This window comes from Oreochromis aureus, linkage group 8, assembly GCF_013358895.1.
Source record: "Oreochromis aureus strain Israel breed Guangdong linkage group 8, ZZ_aureus, whole genome shotgun sequence".
Classification (NCBI taxonomy): Eukaryota; Metazoa; Chordata; class Actinopteri; order Cichliformes; family Cichlidae; genus Oreochromis; species Oreochromis aureus.
In genome coordinates this window covers 13,099,708-13,118,958 of record NC_052949.1, presented here as the reverse complement: position 1 = coordinate 13,118,958, position 19,251 = coordinate 13,099,708, and the positions used below count along the sequence as shown (strand labels likewise).

The 19,251-nt window shown below is 43.6% G+C and overlaps 1 protein-coding gene across 4 annotated transcripts in view; it reads right to left on the bottom strand.

Annotated features, from left to right (window-relative positions):
- LOC116327521 (zinc finger MIZ domain-containing protein 1-like) overlaps nt 1-19,251 on the bottom strand; it is a 112,899-nt gene that overhangs the window by 42,924 nt on the left and 50,724 nt on the right. The window lies entirely within an intron of this gene.

Sequence of the window (19,251 nt, the reverse complement as noted above, 5' to 3'; positions counted from 1 at the left end):
CCATCTTCTCCCCCGCCTCACTCCCCCTTTATCTCATCCTGTCTCAATCTTTCCTTCTCGCTACTGCAGGGGCATCTCGTCCTGCGGTGCATCATCTCTCACTCAAACGCTCTTTCAGACCCCTCCCTCTCCACGCCATCCTTCTCCATTACCATCACACAGTGAGAAATTTCGCTGTACAAAGTACCTGAGAGATGAGGGAGCGAGGGGAGGAAAAAAAAAAAAGAGAGCGGGAGAGAGAGGAGGCAGCATGCTGCACCATACTGATAATGCTCACTTAGGGGTCTCTAGCTGGATTTAACGGCAGGGCCAGTAATCTACTCCACTAGACAGCTAAAGAGCTTTTATGCTACCTATTGGAGCTGCTCATGCCTGTACTTGAGAGGAGAGAAGGGCACACTAGTGCATTCCTCTCCATAAATTAGAAAGCTCATAAAGGGGGGGGGGGGGAAGATGTCCGAGTATTTTTTCCACTCCTCTTTGCAGATGGAAAGTGTTTTGTATGTTGACATTTCTCATGTCTCACAGACTTAACAAATAGACTCCTCAGTTGAAACATTTGAAGTGGGGGTGGCTGAGTTTTGATAATCATTTGGGGAATTTAGCATAAAAAACGATTGGGCATGGGTTTAAGTGACTTTCAGATATCTACAGCTTAATCAAATAACATTCACATTTTATAACATGTGGTCACGGATACTCCTGTCAAACAACAGCTTCCTTGTTTTATACATCCCTCAGGTGTTTGCTGCTATAATACTCCCCCCCCAGTCACCTCCTTCTGCCAGCTGATAGTGAGCTGATCCTTGGCAAGGGTGTCCCCGGACCACTGTGCCCCTCAGCCACCAGCAGGTGTCTCCCTGGCCCTTCAAAGGCCTGGCTAGTGGCACAAAGAAGGCGTAGCAGTGTTGCTTTAAGCCTTTACAAGCTCTACAAATCCTCAGCTGCTGCTTCCTAACAGGGCCCACTCAGCCCGGCACTGCCTGTCTGACCTTGTGGTTATTGATGAGCGAGTCGACCTGCTCCCTCCGACTCTCTCTCTTTCTCTTCCCTCCTGCCCTTCCCCTTGCTCTCGCTCTCTCACTCGTACTCTCTCTCTGTCATCTCTCTTACCTCCAACAGTGAGTTAAAATGAGGGGAAAGAAAGGTTGGGCTGCCATTCACCTCCTCCGTTTTTTAACCGGTTAAACACACGGTGCAGGACTCGTTGTAAAGCCTGCGTGTGCGCACATTTACATGCATTTTCTTCCTAAGATAATGATTTTGTTTTTTAATGGCATGGCAGTGTTGAGGTGTAATTTAATTTCCAGATATTCACTTGTTCTAATTAAACACTAGTCCTTTGTTATATCTTTGATGACTAACAAGAGCCAATTTACAGATTAAACCCATGATGCTATGGAGATATGACAACAGTGGCAATTATGAGCCCGCCTCTATTTACAAGCTCTCGTCTATCTTACAAATGCTATCGCTTATTATTTTCTCTGTGCTGCTACCTTTACGTGACGTTATTTGCCTTGATTCAGATAGTAACTCTGACAATCCTGCCTGACGCTTCTGAGCGTGTGAGGGGAAATCGCTGCAGATATGTGCCTTACTTGAGCTTAATTTACTGCAAATTGCACAGCAGGCGTTACACAACAAGTTGAGAGCTGTGGATTCCTGCACAACAAAAGACTCGTGGGGGTGGGGGGTGTCGGAGAGTGGGACGAGAGCAGGGAGACCCGCTTCCCTCTCCTATTCAAGGGGGAGCTAAAATATATGTATTGAGTGGGAGCTGTAATAAAACGAAACGGGTGAGGAGATGCAGGCTGGGAACAAATATGAAAGGCAGTGGAGTATGGCGGCAAGGCGATGGAGCACCACCGGAGGATTGGATGAAATTATCTCTTTATAATCAGGGGGCTTCTGCATGGCTGCCTCCTCCATTGCCCAGTGACAGATGAGGCCTACCTCTTCAGATGGGCTTTTCACAGTGCTATCAGCCCACCTCTAGGGTAAAACAATGTTTTTCTTCCCCCCCGTAACACTACTTTAAAGCTTTGTTTTCGCACGGCACCCCGCGGAGAGAAGGACCGTCTCCTGTCAGACGGGGTCCATGTTTGTCTCATTACGTGATCGTGTTACGTAAGTGTACCTTGAAAAGGGCTGCGGATTTAATTTGATGACAAAACTGTGCCACGGGAAGGGCTGGAAGAGGGTGACGCTAAACAATGTTGAATGAAGACACTAAAGTGCAACATTATCTGCAGTAAGTAAGAGGGAATTGCTTTTTGAACTGTCACAATCGCACAGTTTGGAATTTAAACATTATTTCAGACACCCAAAAACCTTCAAAGAGAGTTTCTAGCTTGTTAATGTAACGTAGATGAGCTGCGCGTCTCCGCTCTGCAGGATAAAAACAGTCAGAGAGGGAGAAAAGTAGACAATGATTAGCTTTATCCCGCCATCACAGCAGAACAAATGGATCACGAACCCGCTCCGCTTTACACAGTCTCTCAACTGAGCTGTTGAGGCGCAGGGAAGTGGTAAACAGATTTAATTTATTCATATAAATGGCTTGTGAACCAAAACAGTCAGGCCACTCTGGGAGCGAGCAGTCTTGTTAAAGGATATTTCCAGTTTATTACATTTCTTATTTCCGTAGTTTTGGCCATTGCCTGTGATAATATTGTGCTCTCCAAAGTAATTGCTGAGATCTGGAAGCGCAGTGACAATGCAACCACAAAGTGCGATAGGGCAAGAAATAAGATGTCAGACAAGTCGACAGGCCATCAATTCAGAAAAGATTATTTGAAGGTAATAAAGTGTGCATACCTATGATATGGATTAGAGCGTTTTACTTCACAGAGAAAACAGCACATATAATGCAAGAGCAGTGAATCAAAGCTGAACTGGGACATCAGTCACTAAACTATGATGGATGCTGATAACACACAGGCGGGGTAATAATTTTAGCTCATCTGGAAGTTTGCTTAAAATCTATACAATTGCCTGAGAGCGTTTCCTCCGTGCCCTCCTGACTCATGTACCACATTTGAATGGAGACATTTTTCTGAAGCGTATCTCCCGAGGCGCTCAAAAGTATTCGTCGACATGAAAAGGTGAGAGAGTGAGTGCGGCTACAGGTGTAGAAAGACAGCAAACCACGCTGGCTACCATCCCGACCGCACACACACAAGCACGCAGATCTTCTCACCTTCCCTTGAGTGCTGGGCCGGCATCATGATACCATAACAACACCCTCAGTCACTCGTAATGTGCTTTACAACAACACTACAGGCAGGGTGTTACACCTCCGCAGAGCAGTGTGAAACACCCCCCTCTCCTCAACACACACCAAAACACATGCACGCACACACACCTCGCTAATCGAAAGCTACTAAGCTAAGCACTGCTGACACTATTAAATCTGAACAAGGTGGCCTCAGTGAAGAAATCAGCATCATTCTCATACCTTATGGGGACATGTCAAGACTCAAGGTGATCACGTCTCAGTGAGTCATCTGTTGTAGGTGAATTAGGCAATAAAGGACTAATCTGCACCATCATTGACTAGGGGTCTGCTGTTTGCAGCACTTGCTTAAGGGTGATAAAGATGAGGGAGTAGGAGGAGAGAAGGAAGAGGAGGAGGAGGAGGGGGAGGAAGCATCTCTTCACCCTCATGATTTTAATGAGCTTTGATTCTGAGATATGTCTTGTTTTCTTCCGACTGTTGGCTGAGGCCGGCGTGAAAGCTCTCCTTTAATTATCTCAACATTGTAGAGAAGACCGTTTTGGTTTTTTTGCACTGAGGGATGGGCGTTTGGTTTAGAGAGGGCACCTCTAGGACTCCAGGTGTCTGCCTGGTAAGTGGCCAGGCAGGCAGCGAGGACAAAGCTGTGTTTGTTCGACAGAGGAAAAAGCAGAGAGGATGGAAATGTGTACGTAACAGTGCCTCTTCCATTGTTGCCTTACAGAATGTGCCATAATCCCCGGCAGGCTCCATCCAGAGCTGGCACGGAGGATAATATGAGCTGCCTCCTGCCTGTCCCACCTCCCTGCTCTACCTCCCCTCCCCTCAGCCCTTATCCAGCACCTCCTCCTCCCTTCCCCCATGTCTCTGCTGCACACACACATATGGACGCGCAGCCACTCGAGTGCACACACACGCTCACACCTCCCCACATGGCTCCTTAACAGGCTTGGGAATGGATTTCTTTTATTTAATGTGGTTTGGTCTGCAGCTCCAGAGGCAACCGTGAGCGAGGGCGGGCTCACAGTTGTGCCACTTGCTCTCGTGCGTGCGCGCGCACACACACTCAATCCAAAGGAGCCCTGCTGTGTTGGTCGCTGTTCACTGATCTCTCCCTCTTTCCCTCTGTCTTTCTCCATCTCCCATTCTCCCTCTAACTCACTCCACTCCCTCGCTCCGTCTTTCACGCAGATCCACATTCACTCTCTCCCTCCCTTTTTGCCCTCTCACTTTTTTTTTTTTCATGACAGCTCACATAAGCAAGCCTCCTGGATTCCTGCGGGAGCCCCACGTTCAGTACACAGAGATTGTTCAGCCATCAGGCACATCTGCAGCATGATTAGAAAAGCAAAGGGAGCATGGTATTGGAGGCAGGAGGCCGGGGTGGCAGAGACACCCCCCACCCACCCTTCATTGCCACCAGCAGAAGCAGAAGAAGAAAACAGAGGGTTGGGATCATAGAGGGGCCTTAGCAATATCTCCTCTCTAACCAAGTGTAACATTTCACCAAGTCTCAGAGGCTGATCTCTGACTACGATTAAAAAAAAAACGAGAGAGAAAGGACAAAGGCAAACGGGAGCCAGTCTCTCTTCATTGCCAAGCCACCATCCATCCACTAGCCCACCTCCCTCATGGAGCTGGCAAAAACAAGAGGAGAACCTGCAAACACGAGTAGCATCATTGTTTCTCCTTCTCCTTTGCTTGTTTGCTTTGCACCGCCTCTTCCAAAGAGCTACTCTTTTAATTTCCTTCCACCCTTACGCTAATAGCAGACAAGGGGGGAGGTGAGAGCTGTGGGGGGGTCAATTCCCCCGTGGCGCTAGAGGCAGCACAGATGAGCCACATGACTGTGCGAGCCCCCACCAAATGCAGAGCAGCGCGAGGTGAAACGGCTAGGCAGCTAGCCCCGCTCTGTCTCCCCGTGCCTGTGGTGCTCCATCAGCCCCACTGCTCGCTGCCAAGCTCCTTTCGCCTTCACAATCCTCCTGGAATTTCGGAGGCATGTGACGATGATGATGATGGTGATGATGAAACCAGTGAGCCAAAGTGTAAACCTGCAGCCATTGTTGAGATATGAGGTAAATTCACAGTCTCACAAAAGAGAGCCATCACTACCACCCTCAGCCCCTCGGAACACTTTGTCTTAAAAATTGCCTTTGATTGCGAGCATAGAGGAAATTCAAAGAGGCATTTTATTTCCATTTCTGTGAGTGATATTGTTGCCACGAAGGTGCCGACACTGCCTCAGACAACTTCTGAGCCCCCCCCGCCTTCCTTTCTCAGTTTTTTTTCCTGCCGGTCTCCTGGTTTATTATGCATTCAGCTCATGTGTCCCTCCTGTGAGTGGCTGTTCATTTTCCACATACCATGCTTAATCCGGCCAGCTAAAACTTTGAAATAGCGGGAGCCGCAGACGCAGCCGCTACCCAAGAGGAGCCATTATGAGGTCTGGGAGAGAGAGACTGATAGCGCTGGGGGGAGGAGTGACAGGCGAGCTGCAAGATACATGGGAAGGAATTCAAAGAAGGCTGAGAGCAGAACACGAGGGGTGTGCGTGTTTGTGTGTTCGCTGCTTTACAAGCATACACTGCGTGAGAGTAGCTGTGATAAGTTAGAGGCAGTTGTGGGTGTTTGTTAGCTTGTGTGTGTGTGTTTGAAGGAGTTGTTGGTGAGGGCAGGGGGATGGAGAACCTCCTTGTCTCCATTGTGCCGGTGACCTTTGGCCTTTTGTGACTTTGAGTGAATGGGAGGAGAGAAACAGAAAGAAACAGAGAGTGAGGGATTTTAAATAGTGCATGAGCTCAACCTGCCTAGACACTGATGGACAGCGGCAACATGAGCTTTCTCTGTTTCACCAAAGGAGTCTGTGAAGACATACCATCAAACTGCCAGACCTTATAATGACCTCGCTAACATCTCCATTTGGAAATTTCATCAGCAGGAATATCTGCTTTTCCTTTTCAGCACTTAAGGTGCCAATTACAAGTTCCTAAAGCTTGAGAATATGTCTTAAAATTCCTGATTTATTTCATCAAAAGTCCAAAACTTGAATAAAAAAATATAAGTAGGAAAGCAGAAAATGTGACCCTGTGACCAGTTATTTTAGATGTTTAATTTTTAGAGAAAGTTTCATAGTTAAATAAAAAATATAGTCAACATCTGAAAGAAGGAATGCCACAACCTTCATTTTACAAATCAATAAAGCAACGATTCCCTTGACAACCATCTTCTGTTTTGTTTTTTTGAACACTAAAAACCATCTGAGGTGTTACTTCATCTTTTTTGTTCCATTTTTCCAGCAAAAACCCCCCAAACATTTTCTCCTCCAGTCCACAGACCTGAATTGGAGTGATCTAGCTGGCATGGCTCATAGAAATATATTCTTTTTTAATATTTGCAGATTGTTTGATAACCTTGCTGGGCGGACTGATCCCATGTTAACAGCTTGCTAGTATCTACAGCCATCGGTCCCTCCGGGGAGAAGCCTCTCATTCCACAAATGTGCTCAATTAAAAAGAGCAGAGTGCTTAGAGAGGGCCAGTGAGAGGCCATTCCCTGCGCCCGTTTGATCTGGATTTCCTAATTGGTCAATGACAACACATTACCAGACAGGCGGATGCTTGATCTGCAGAGAGGAGGCTTTCTGACTAGGGCAGTTCGACCTCTCTTCCTTTCGCTTTCACGTCCTGCCCGCCCCCTCCGTGACCACGCAGAGTGTGTGTGAGTCCGAGTGTCTCTGCATGTAAAAAGGGAGTACGGGTCTGATGTGTAGGAGGGGGCTGATTTAGAGGTTAGACAGCACAGGCTGCAGTAAATCTGTGTCACAAATCTTCCTTATGGAACCGTGGGGGGACACACGCGAGCATGTGATGAATCCCATGCAACATGCAGACCTCTGCCTCCCCTCCTCGGCCTCTTCTGGAGCCCACACCACACTGCTTGCGCTGCACTAATTTATCAGATATTGTGGGCTGTTATGTTTTGATTGCCTTTGTGTAAATGAATCGGGAAGCCTCTCATTTCACGTGCAGCTGTGAAGAATGCCAATGTGTCAGGGAAGAAAAAGGAGATTCTCCAGGGAGAAAAAGACTTAGAGGAGTCTTCGATCAAGCACTGAAGACATTTATTCATTTATTCATCTTTCTTTCTTTATCCAGGCATCCTTGGATCATTTCACTCAGTGTATATTATTTCCCTATTGTGTACGGCCCTCTTTAGGGAGTCACTACAGCATAAAAACACCAAAGGCAAACCGTATCGCATGCAAGCAGTCTCTGCGATGCAGATCACATGCTTGCACAACAGTATGGTCTCATTTTATATAATCCTACTGCTAGCTAAAAATAGTATCAAATTAATATTGAATGTTACTGTAGGAGAGGGGTGGCAGAGTTCCAGCTTATGGAAATATGCTGTCATATGGAGCGATAACAGTCTATCCTTTAACACACCTATGTGAAAAAGAAATAACTTATTAGGAATTTCCCACCGCCTCCGAAGTAAAATGTTTATGTTTCATATATAGCTTTTATACTTGTGAAAGTGGCCCCTTGTTCATACAACACAATGTTTACTTATTCATACATAATTCTTAAAATTACTTTTTTATGAGGGAAAAATGCAAAAGGAGCCTGTTTCATAAATAAATCACAGTCTTATGAGACATTAAATGGATATAAAACATAAAATTAGCTTTTAAAATCTCCTCCATATGGACATATACACTTTATATACATAAACATCATCTACATATACACCCCTAACAAAAGCAAAAGCAACCAATTAACAAACTTTAAAATGTGAGGACCTACCGAAGTACTTAAAGCTTATGCCTGCATGTAGACTCTTTATAAATAGGGCCAGTGGTCGGATTGGAAACCCATAAGCTCTGCTGACTTCGCCTCTGGGGACAACAGCCAATTTCTCGGCGCTTCCAGTGTAGCCAGCGGATATCCAGGCTAAGAGTTCCTGTTCCGGTCATTGTTTATGAATCCAGATACATTTGAAAAAAGCTAATAAAAAGCTAAATGAGAGGCAGTGATTCTGAGAGTGCATTTTGGCAAGAGGAATCCCTCGTTTTGCTCTCTACACAGACCGCTTACCTCCATGCAGCCAAAGACTGTTCAAACAAACTGATCAACTGAACTTGTATCACAAAAGGACTACAAATGAAAGGCTTCTGGTAACAGAAGAGTTTGCCAACATTCGTCTGCATATTCAAATGCAGATATCACTTTATAAAGATGGGGCAATATCATAATATATTCATATCACATTTAAACATACAGGTGCAACTGCTGATCATTTAAAATGAATTTATTATGAACTGAGAGCAAAACATCACATTTGGGAATTTTGGCAACAATGAATACAGTTTTGGTTGAAAGTCCAATCAATTAATCAATTTCCCAGCAGCAGTTCACCTTAGTTTTGTAGACAGGCATGTTGTTCGGGGGTATAATTTAGCAACAACTCGTCTCTAGCTGTTGGCAAACAACAAGCTCCACATCATCCATCAGAGAAGTTGAGGTAGCTTGACAGGTGAACATAAACAAAGCTGCCTGCAGTAGCATTTCCAGAAGTGTGCGGGAAACACACAGAGACACGCACATAGCTAAAGACAAACATGCACAAAAAGACAGAGAGGGAAGGTCTGAGAGGCGGCAGCACATTGAGGAGGGAGAAAGAGAGAAGCACTGGATCAGAAAGGCTGAGGAAATGAGTGCTGCAAGAAGTGGAAAAAGCTGAGAAATTCTGTATCCTCCTGTTTCAGCCCCTGAAAACTGCTGAACCATCAGCAATTACAGGCTGGCTGGGTCATGAATCTCCCTCTGCAGTGGTCTGCTCTCTCTCCGCTGGCTGATACTGCAGAGGTGTGTGGCCCAGTCACCTGGCCAGCAACAAACACGGAGACATGAAGCTACGCGGCCCTGCAGCTCCTGCGTGATGGCCGCCTATTAACACTGTGCAAATCGCACCCACACTTTGCATCTCCTTTTTCCATGACGGCAAAGTTTACGATGTTGGCGGTGCGAGCTCACATGGAAAGCAGATGTTTTTTTTCAGGCGCACAGGTGAGTGCGATCCACGAGTGGCGGACCAAACAGTACAGGCAGCCACGGGACAAAGGCGACAGAGAGCACACGCACATACGTCCGGGCACAAGTAAAAAGTGCTGAACATATAATTAGCTGCTCCAGTAGAAATCCCAGATAGGCAGTCACTTAATTAAAATGACTAATTACGGGCAATAAAAACTTCTTTCCAAACTGCTGTCTATAATTACAAGTCACTCCTTTTCTCTGTGGCAGTGTGCTTCAATATGTGTGCGTGTGAGTTTGCAGCCGAATGTGTTTGTGTGTGCGCACGTGATTGTCGCATCTCAATGAGTCCGTTTCTGCCGCTCATTCAGCATTAGGATCCTCGGCTAATGAGATTAGTCAATAATGGATTGAAAGCAAGCAGCCTCCCCTCCCTGACACAATGGCCGGAGAAGCCGTCCCTGTCAGTGACATGTCGATATTCACGCACGCATACACACATACACAAACACACTCACACTTCCAAACATATCTAAACAACAGGGGCCTCCTTTTTAACATACAAATTGCGTTATAATATCGAGCGGCGCCTTTTTGAGACAGTGCTACGTGCCTTGCAGACCACAGACAATTCCCCAAGATTTGAATTTAAATTGGGAGTATATCTAGTCTTGATCTACGGAAAAATGGATATTCCGGACGTCACGCCGGGCCCTCGAAAGCCCCGGATCTCTTTCATCACATTAATGAAAACTCCGTAGAGAACACCGAGAGAAAACAGTCCTACTAGATCTACGACTGCTGAGTGTCTGAGCCCAGGAAGGACAAACAAGTCTTGAGAGTTGAGAACTCTTCTCTTCTCAGATAAACAAAGACATGAAACAAGCTTTAAGGCCAGCCACAGCACAAACAGAGCTCCTTTCAAACGTGTGAACAACCTGTTCGCAAGGGTAAAATAAACCTTGCACAAACACGACACAGCGAGCTGCCGCCACTGTGCAGAACCCTCATGCATTTACAAAAGAGAGACTTAAAGAAAAAGGAACTTGAAAGTGCAACTCAATTGCTTTTTTTTTTATGTCGACAATCACAAATCTGCCGTTGCATCTATTCAAAGTTCCTTTGAATGGCACCTAGCAGTCGATAACCACAGGCGTAATTTAGATTCAGACAGATCCTTTTTCTTAGTCGGCCCTTAACTTTTATAGTTCCAGTCCAATTTACTCAGTAAAATCACTTACTATCCTGCAGTTATAATCCCATTGACGAGTGGCTGAGTTGACAAAAATGCTAATTCACTCATCTTTTTTCCTCCCTTTTTTTAACAATTGGCTCACACAATAAGCTTTACAGGCAGCAGAAAGTGCTCTTTTGGCAAATTTTATTAGATCCCAACTGACACTGGCTTTCTGGGGCCAAAGTCAATATAAAAATGCTGTTATCCATATGCCTGCAGGTTTCACTTACATGTATGCATACATATACTGTACATACTGTGTGTTAGAGCTAACCTAGCATCTAAATAAACACGCAGCTTGAATCCTCACCACCATCTGCCTAACTGTGATGTATGGAAGTGTGTTTCTGCCACTAAAAAAAAATGGAACAAAACTAAAAACACAAGAAAACTCAGCGAAACACTCGAGACAGCTACACGTGATAAACTGCGTTGATATGTTATTACATTACATTTAATGTTAATTTATAAGCTAATACTATGTTTTTTAGAATTTTATAATTTATTTAGTAAATTACATTTGCTAAATATATCAATAAATAGGATATAACTAAATCTATTTATACTGCGCCAAATTATTTGTTCTTAATTTAGTGTTAAAAGTTATATATTGCCATTAAAAAAGCCTTAAAATTGCAGAGGATATCTGCAGTTCCTGTGAAATTGTAGGGGTTTCCACAAAAACTTATTAGTTAGCTTTTAAGTAAAAATTTAGATATATGCAACTCAGAATTTCAAATTACTGGCCTGAAATTTTGACTTATGGATGGCAATTGCTTTTCTTTTCTCTCTTTTTTTTTTACTGGTCGAAACAGCTTCCTTAGAGATGCTACTCTGCTGCATGTGCTGCGACAGAGCTAATAGGGTAAGGTGCTCTAGTGGATAAACGATTTCTAAACAACTCAAAATTTGTTTTATCTCTGTAAATATAAGATTTTAATCAACATAAGCACTATCTGTCACATCTGTGGGACACTGAACTAGCCTTGGGCTATATGCAGGCTGCCCTGTGATTGGTAGATTTTGTTAGGGCTTTACATAGCCTGTGTGTAAAATGTGTTCTCACCATTCAAGGCTGAAAAATGTCATTTAGATAGACGTTTTTATCTACATTTTATTCAGAAATGATGTATATGTGTGCTCACATATAAGGCAGAGCATGTAGCCGAAATAAAAAGGCCAATGCATTAAAGCAATTAACATTTCATAAAACACATATGTGTGCAATTCGCAGCGTAATTTGCTAGGGTGATACAATGGAATATAAATGTAGGAGACAGTATATTAACTAAACCTACACCCCTGTATGTAATATCCAGACTGGTTTATGTGGCACTGTGGTGTGTTAGTGTTCCTGTCGTGCAGCCTCCCTGCCTGGGGTCAGCACGGCGCTACAAAAGGTCAACCCCCTAGTAATTTGTTTCGCCGCCGCCCCATCAAAGACCAAACACAGGGCATCGTATCAGGTAAACCAATTATTATCTGACATGAATCGGAGAGCACAGAGGTCCCATACGACCGTTTCCTCTATTATTAGCAAAATGTCTCTTTCTTCCAGCAAAAAGGCGCCTTGTCTCTGATTCCCAGCATGTCTTTGCAGCTACTTATCAGCTGCCAAGTGACTCATTTACCTGCAATGTGCAATTCTGTGTGAGATTTAAAGGTAATTTAACCTACATTCAAGACGAGAAAAGAAATTAAGCGATGCCGTTTCTCTCGCTCTCGTTTTACCTCCCTCTTGCTGTCTCCAAAGCATAAACAGCAGTCAAAACTGAGAGCTTTCTCCTGCTTAGTATTCAGCTCTAATTCTCCTGGGTGGACACCCCACTGTGTAGACAATCTGCATTTTGATTGGTGTACACTGGAAGTTTCCGCAAGGCTCTTTAAAAAGCCGATACATTGGAAAACAACATAGGACAGCCATTTAGAGATGCATTTCTAAGAATATTTAGCAGACTGTTCGGTGGGAATAGCAAATAACTTGGCGAGATTTATCTTGTTTCATTAAACAGAACCAGCACTGACACGAGGATATGATGTGAAACCGATCATTTGTTGCGCCGCGACTGTGTTGGCCAACATGAAAATGCCAGCGATATATAACCCTCTCAGAGAGTCATTTGTACAATCTCTCCATTAGGAGCCACTTTGTTCCTGTAGCCCCTCTGGCCTCAAACCAGGCTTCAGCCTCCGATGGCTGTAGTCATGGCAACTGCCTTCATTGTACACTTGCAAATAATGAAGACAATGTGTTTTCCATTTAGAAGAGCTTTTTTTAGTGCACAAAGATATGGAGAGTCCATCCTGACGGTTTCATTAAGGGCGCTTAATAACGCGATTCCTTCTGCTGGCTAAACTGTGCGAGCTGAATCACAGATTAAATTGGCCTGGTGGGACACGAGTCAATACCGATGTTCATGATTTGATGTTCGACAGCTAAACTTGGAAAAGTTGTTTTTCTATCTGGCCTCGGTGGACATGAGCGTTGTAAGAAGAAACATCAAAGAATAGAGAAGTGCCACAGGCAAAAAATTTTGTATCTTGATCACACAAAGTGAAAAAAAAAAGTACTAGAAAGGCAGGCAAATGAAAAGTAGAAGAATTGCCTCTCGCAGGTATTTGATACCCTGTTGATTTTAGCTGACTTTAAGCAGTTTAAGTTGTTTTGAAACTTTTTACATGATGCTTCAACTTTCACAAAATCTGGAACCTATTTTCATGTTTTAACCAACCAGCTCTGTTAACAATCATATCATTAAGTTCCCAGAAACCAATACCTGTTCGCCTCTATAGTAGCTTTCCTAAATGATCTCTCAACTTTGTCAATTTATTTTGAGAATTCAGAGATTTTCACACAACTGCTAAATAGTGCCACAAGGTGGTGCCTCATTCCAGTTTGTTTAGTTGAGGTGGCACAGAGAGTTGTAAACAGGCACCATGCTAGATTCTGACTATGCATGACTAGCAACTGTACTGATCAGAGATCTGGCAATGTATGATTGATATTCAGCACCATAAAAAGATAGAAGAAGAAAAAAAGGAGTGTGGAAGTTTCCACATCTGTGTGGGTAAAGATCACAAGCTAAGAAACTAGCGCCGGTGCTCAAGCTAGGCAGCAGACCAGCACATTGCTAGTTAACACTAGAACAGGGTCATTTTGAGCCCTTGGCATTTTAGTGCTCATGTAACACTGTTAAAATAAAACCCTCTCATTTCATTTTTTACGACTTTTCCCAAAAGGTTTTATTCATAACACGCACACAGTGAATATTGGGGTGTGTGGAATAAAAAGAAAGAACCCAAAACATTGTAACCACTTATACCTAGAACCACAGAGAGAATCCTTTTGACGTCCATCAATGTTTGATGTGCCTGGTTGCCTAGCAACATGTATTGTTTACACACATTTTGTGTGATGGCTGCTATAAAATGAGACCGATCTAGCTAGATGTGATTGATAGATAAATATATATAATCAGTGCAGGGTTGGGCAGGTCGGGGATGGGCTGTTGAGCCATGGCAGAGTGGGGGTGAGTGTGTGACAGGACGTGTGGAGAACTGGGCGGGTTGCTGGCAGAGCAGCAGGGGAATCATAGCTGAACTGGGCAGAGGCCAGAGTGTGGAGAACTAATTGGAGCAAAAGAAAGAATTAAATCTGGGTTTCAAGCCTAAAGTATTCAGACATGTTAGGTATCGTGTTGCTTGTTATACTCATTATTTTATAGTCCATTCTAATATATACAGACCTCCTAAAACTTAATATTAAGGTTATCGTCCAAGAGTCTGACCTTTTAGAGGCTACCAGGCGTCTATTTCATCTGATTTCTACATTTAGGTCTTTTACCCTAATGAGATATTTAGAATTAGAAGGAGGTGGTGGGTGCAGGGGATGTTGCTCTTAACACACAACACAGCAAATTTATCACCAGTTCTTGATTGTTGAACTGATGGATACCAGTTGGGTGATGGTTGGTGCAGCTCTTGTAGTTGAACTACTTAAAAAAAAAGTCATGCTGACATGTTTTTCTTCAGATATTTTTTAATTATGATACAATATTATATGCAACACCTGTTTTCTTGTATCTCTAAATAAAGTAATCTGGATTTTTTTTTACTTGTTTCATGATGCAGCAGGTTTTTCAGACCTTGCTGCAGAAACGTTACTCGTTTAAAACCTCTCAACATTGTTTTTGAAGATACTGTTACCATAGTCATCACAACAGACACAGTGGCCAAAGTTGTGGAATTACACCCAAGTTGTATTAATTAGGAATAATCCTTTAACTAAGCACTTCCTGCATTAATGTTACTGCTGAAAACAGGAGTAAAAACTCAACAAGCACAACTAATTTTCAGACAACGCAAAATCCAAATCGGGAATAACGGGCATGCTTGTAAATTAGTGCTAGTTTTGTGAACATGTGCAAACACACACACACACACACACACACACACACACACACACACACACACACACACACACACACACACACACACACACACACACACACACACACACACACACACAAAGAGAGCGTGGAAAGAATGGAAAGAACTTGAGGGGCAGGAATCTCCGTTCCACTGTTGATAGGGAAAACTCCCTGTAAGCTGAGCCAGCTTTCCGGGCCAAAATTAATTCAAGAGTTTTACAAATCACTAGACAGGAAACATGGCGTTGTTCTTCACTTCCACTTCTTCTCCTCTGCAGCCCCTGTAAACATTCTTTTGATTTGCTGTGTTGTTTGCTCGCAGGGAAAACACACAAAGCAGATAGTTACTCTAATTCCTTGATGACAACAGTTTATCTTGCAGAGTGGAGCGCGTTTCATAGAGTGCGCTGTGGTGCTTCGCGTGGTGTTTGTGTTAACACAAAACCCTGTAAAGAGTATTGACTGGAGGAGCTGCTGTCAATAGAAATCCTATGATTTCTATTCTTGCTGTTGCGGAGCTTTGTGAACCTACAGTCTGGGGACTCTGTTCTCCTGCTTCCCTGACAACACAGCAAGTAACCTTTATGAAAAAATATTAAAAAAAAACAAAACAAGGGCACCACAATACCACTTCAGAGCAGTTTTGTTGCTACAACAAACAAAGCAGTAAACTCTGGCACTCCTGTGTGTGCGGGAGCCACAGTGCACTGTGATTGATATACAGGAGATAAGACGCTGTTTGACTCCCGAATCCGCCTCCAATCGCACCGTCGCTGTGACGCAATGGCCATACGTTATCTCTGCCACACACAACCCGTGCTGCTGATAGGCGAGGCAGAACCACTCGTATCGAACACTTCCGGAAGATTTTCATGTTGAAAATGAGCCACTTATACAAAATCTCTATTAACAGTATTGAGGTGCTTTGCTGATAGTCAGCACAGAGAATGACAGCAATTCAAACACTGAACAAAGACAAGCGCATTTGGAAAAAAAGCCAAAATCAATTAACAAATCCGTTAATAATGATTATAACTTCTCAAATGTTTTCCTGTTTTGGAACTTGTGCACTATCTTTAAAAATCTTACGGCCCTAGCATTAAACTATTAACCCAAATAGACTGCTTGATAATAACAGCAATCCCTTGCTGCAGCCAAATTCTCACCACGGATGCTGAAAAATGTAGAAAATCCACTTCAGCCCCTAGCTGCTCATTACCTGCTGATTGTAAACCAGCACAAGGAGTTTTCATGGAAAGCTTGCATGATTGGTACACTTCAGCTCAATACACCGCATGTATTTTTAATGAGACAAGCCTTTTTGATAGAGCGAGATTGCTAGCATGACTGATGATGCATTACATCTCAACTGGGTATTTGAGAAATCTTTTATGTGGGAGGCTTTATGTTTTGAAGTGATCACAAATAATGAATTAGCTTTTAGTCATTTGTGGTCCCAAGGCAAAAAGAAGGGGAAAAAAAAAGACTCTTCAGAAATCATTTATGCTTGTGATGGACACCGGATTGCTGGACACTTTTAAGTGCAGTCTCTTAGCTCCCTGTGGAGATCTAAGTTAGTCATTTGTCACCTTGTGGTAGTGCTGAACGCATCCTTACGAGGCCCTGCCCAACGCAGAGGCTCGGCTAATGCTTCTTACTGGCTCTCGATGCCATTGCTTCGCACACATACACACACCGCCACACGATAAAAGCACAAGCACTGTTCAAGCACTTTAGAGAGAATGACACGAGAGGACACAATGTTGCTAAAGGTTAAAGAAAGCACAACAAATATGAAGACTGCAGGAGAATTTTGATTAATGTTAGACCTCCGCCATACACTCAGAGGTGCACACATATTCCCAAACCACCACCAGAGAGGGACAGAGGCTGCACTGAACCTCTAAGAGACCACCAGGTGTGACCTATTCATTATTTACCAACATAGGCAGGCTAGCAGCATCTGCACGCTGTGCACAACCCCTTGCTTTTCGTAGGGGAAATGTGTCGGGATCAGATGGGGAGAGGGCACTTTTGTGGAAACACATCTTTGTTCACACACTGCCTGTCTGTCACCCTGCAACGCTCTTCGCAGCACACAAAACGTATCTATGATTTTTCACTGCTATAAAGACAGTTCCACTTGTCCAGAACAGTGGCAGCTGAAGAAATCTATGCAGACTAGTACAATTACTAATTTGCACAAAGGCATGATCACACAACAAAACATTTAAGTGCCTCTCCATATGGTTACTTTCTGGGAGTTCTGTGGGGCGATAAATACGCATCTTGTCGTATTAGCTTGGGTGGGAGGCAGCTAGCACATCCCCAGTGGAGGGGGAATATGTTGTCTGGTAACATATGTTTCATTTACTTGCCATTTTCTTCTCATCTGTTGAGGACTGAATAGGACTTAAAGGCTCTTATTTCATGTTTTTCATGCAACTTGTTTAGATTTAGTTTGAAATTGTGAGAGGTGGGGGGTATGTGCTTGTGCATATATGCACACACATGGATGCAAAAGTAGGCAGATTTCCTAAATTAACTGTGAAATAATATTTTTTATAAGGAGCCTCTGCAAAGACCTTAATAACCAACTGCTTAAAGAATAAATAACAGACTGATAGTACCACCTCTATATCCTCATCCCACACACAGTAAGACTTGGTAAAGGTGTTGGAAGGCATCTGGTGGCAGCGGCATATGGACCTGTTCTCCACTTTAATTTGAGTGGCCCTCCAGCTTGCAATGGATGTTCAGGGCAGAACATCTTGGAATGCCAGCTGCATTCCACGATGGTGGTGCTGGAGTCTCTTGGTTCGTGTGACCAGAGACTCATACAGCTAAATGATATCAAAGAGCACCACAGCTGCAACGTGGCTGGTGAGAGAAAAAATGAGACGGGGAAGGGGAGCGACTTAACTCTCAAAATAAAAGGCAGGGGATCGCACACTAGAAAATCAATTTTGGAATCCGTTGTTCTATTGGAAGGATAAAACGCATAGATAAAATGTATTTGTGTGAGACAATGGATTCTAATTATAATTGTGAGTTGTCACTACGAGCAAAATGAGCACAACAGTGATTTTCCTCATTGTTAATATAAAGCTTTCCATTCAGGCAGCTTTAAAGAACAGAAACATCGTCTTCAAAGTTGAAGGTGAAAGGGAAAGTCGCGCTATGTCAGGGTGCAACAGAACATAAACATGCAGCAGAGCTGATAAACGCCTACAGATGCGTGGATGACATCCCACACAACTTCAGAACACAGAGAGAAGTCAGCAAAGGTCGCTACCTGTGAGGATGGAGCGAATTCCAGCAGATGACTGAGGATATGAAATGTTGACAGATGGGAAATAAGCTTGATGTCAGTAACAAATCTGAACGGGGAGGGGGGATCACCTCATATCAGCGATTACTTACGTAAATTGTGGACCACCACACTTGAGATGAAAGCCTTTAAGTGCAGCTATTTTAACAGCTCAGGTGAGATAAACAGGTGTCATTCCTATGAATGATCCATTTTATCCTGTGTGTATTCGATATTCTTTTATCTTTTGTATAACCATGACACCAGTAGAGATAAAGGGCCCTTCCATGGACAACTTGGCAGAGGTTCACACACATCAAGGGTCATTAAGGTGGCTGACAAAAGCTTTTTTCTTTAATGAATCTGGGTGTAAGTGTTCAGCCTCTTCTTGTTGAGACTATGTGTGTGTGCGTGTGTGTTTAGGTGATGCATTGCAGTGTGTGAAGAAACCTGGTTTCATTTCTTCTTGTAACACCCTAATGACTTTATTGTTTCATTCTTATCCAGCCTCCAGAAGCTATTACCATATAAACACCTGTGTTATCAAAGCACTGCAAACAATTTCCTGGATAATTTAACAAAGATGCGATTGTTGATTCGGTATGAGGTTGTGTGACTTATGAGTCCGTGTGTGCGTGTGTGTGTTTGTGTGCATATTTTGAGATATCTATTTTCTCAGTGAGTGTGTTCGTGTGTGGACGTTTTGAGATATCTATTTTCTATGTGAATGTTTGTCTCTGAGTGCATTTAGTTATATCCATTTCACGGTGTGTGTGCTTATGGGTGTGTGTATGTGTGTGCCTGCCTGTTTGTGTGTGTGTGTGTGTGTGTGTGTGTGTGTGTGTGGGCAGAGCGTAAACCTACTGGAACCTGGCTACAGCTGGCCACTTTTCAGCTCCAATTGTGAGGGAAAATATGTCTGAGTAACCATAAATGGAGGCTGTTTTGGTGAAGAGGGGACGGAGTGAATGCTCAGCATTACCATCATTCTTCGT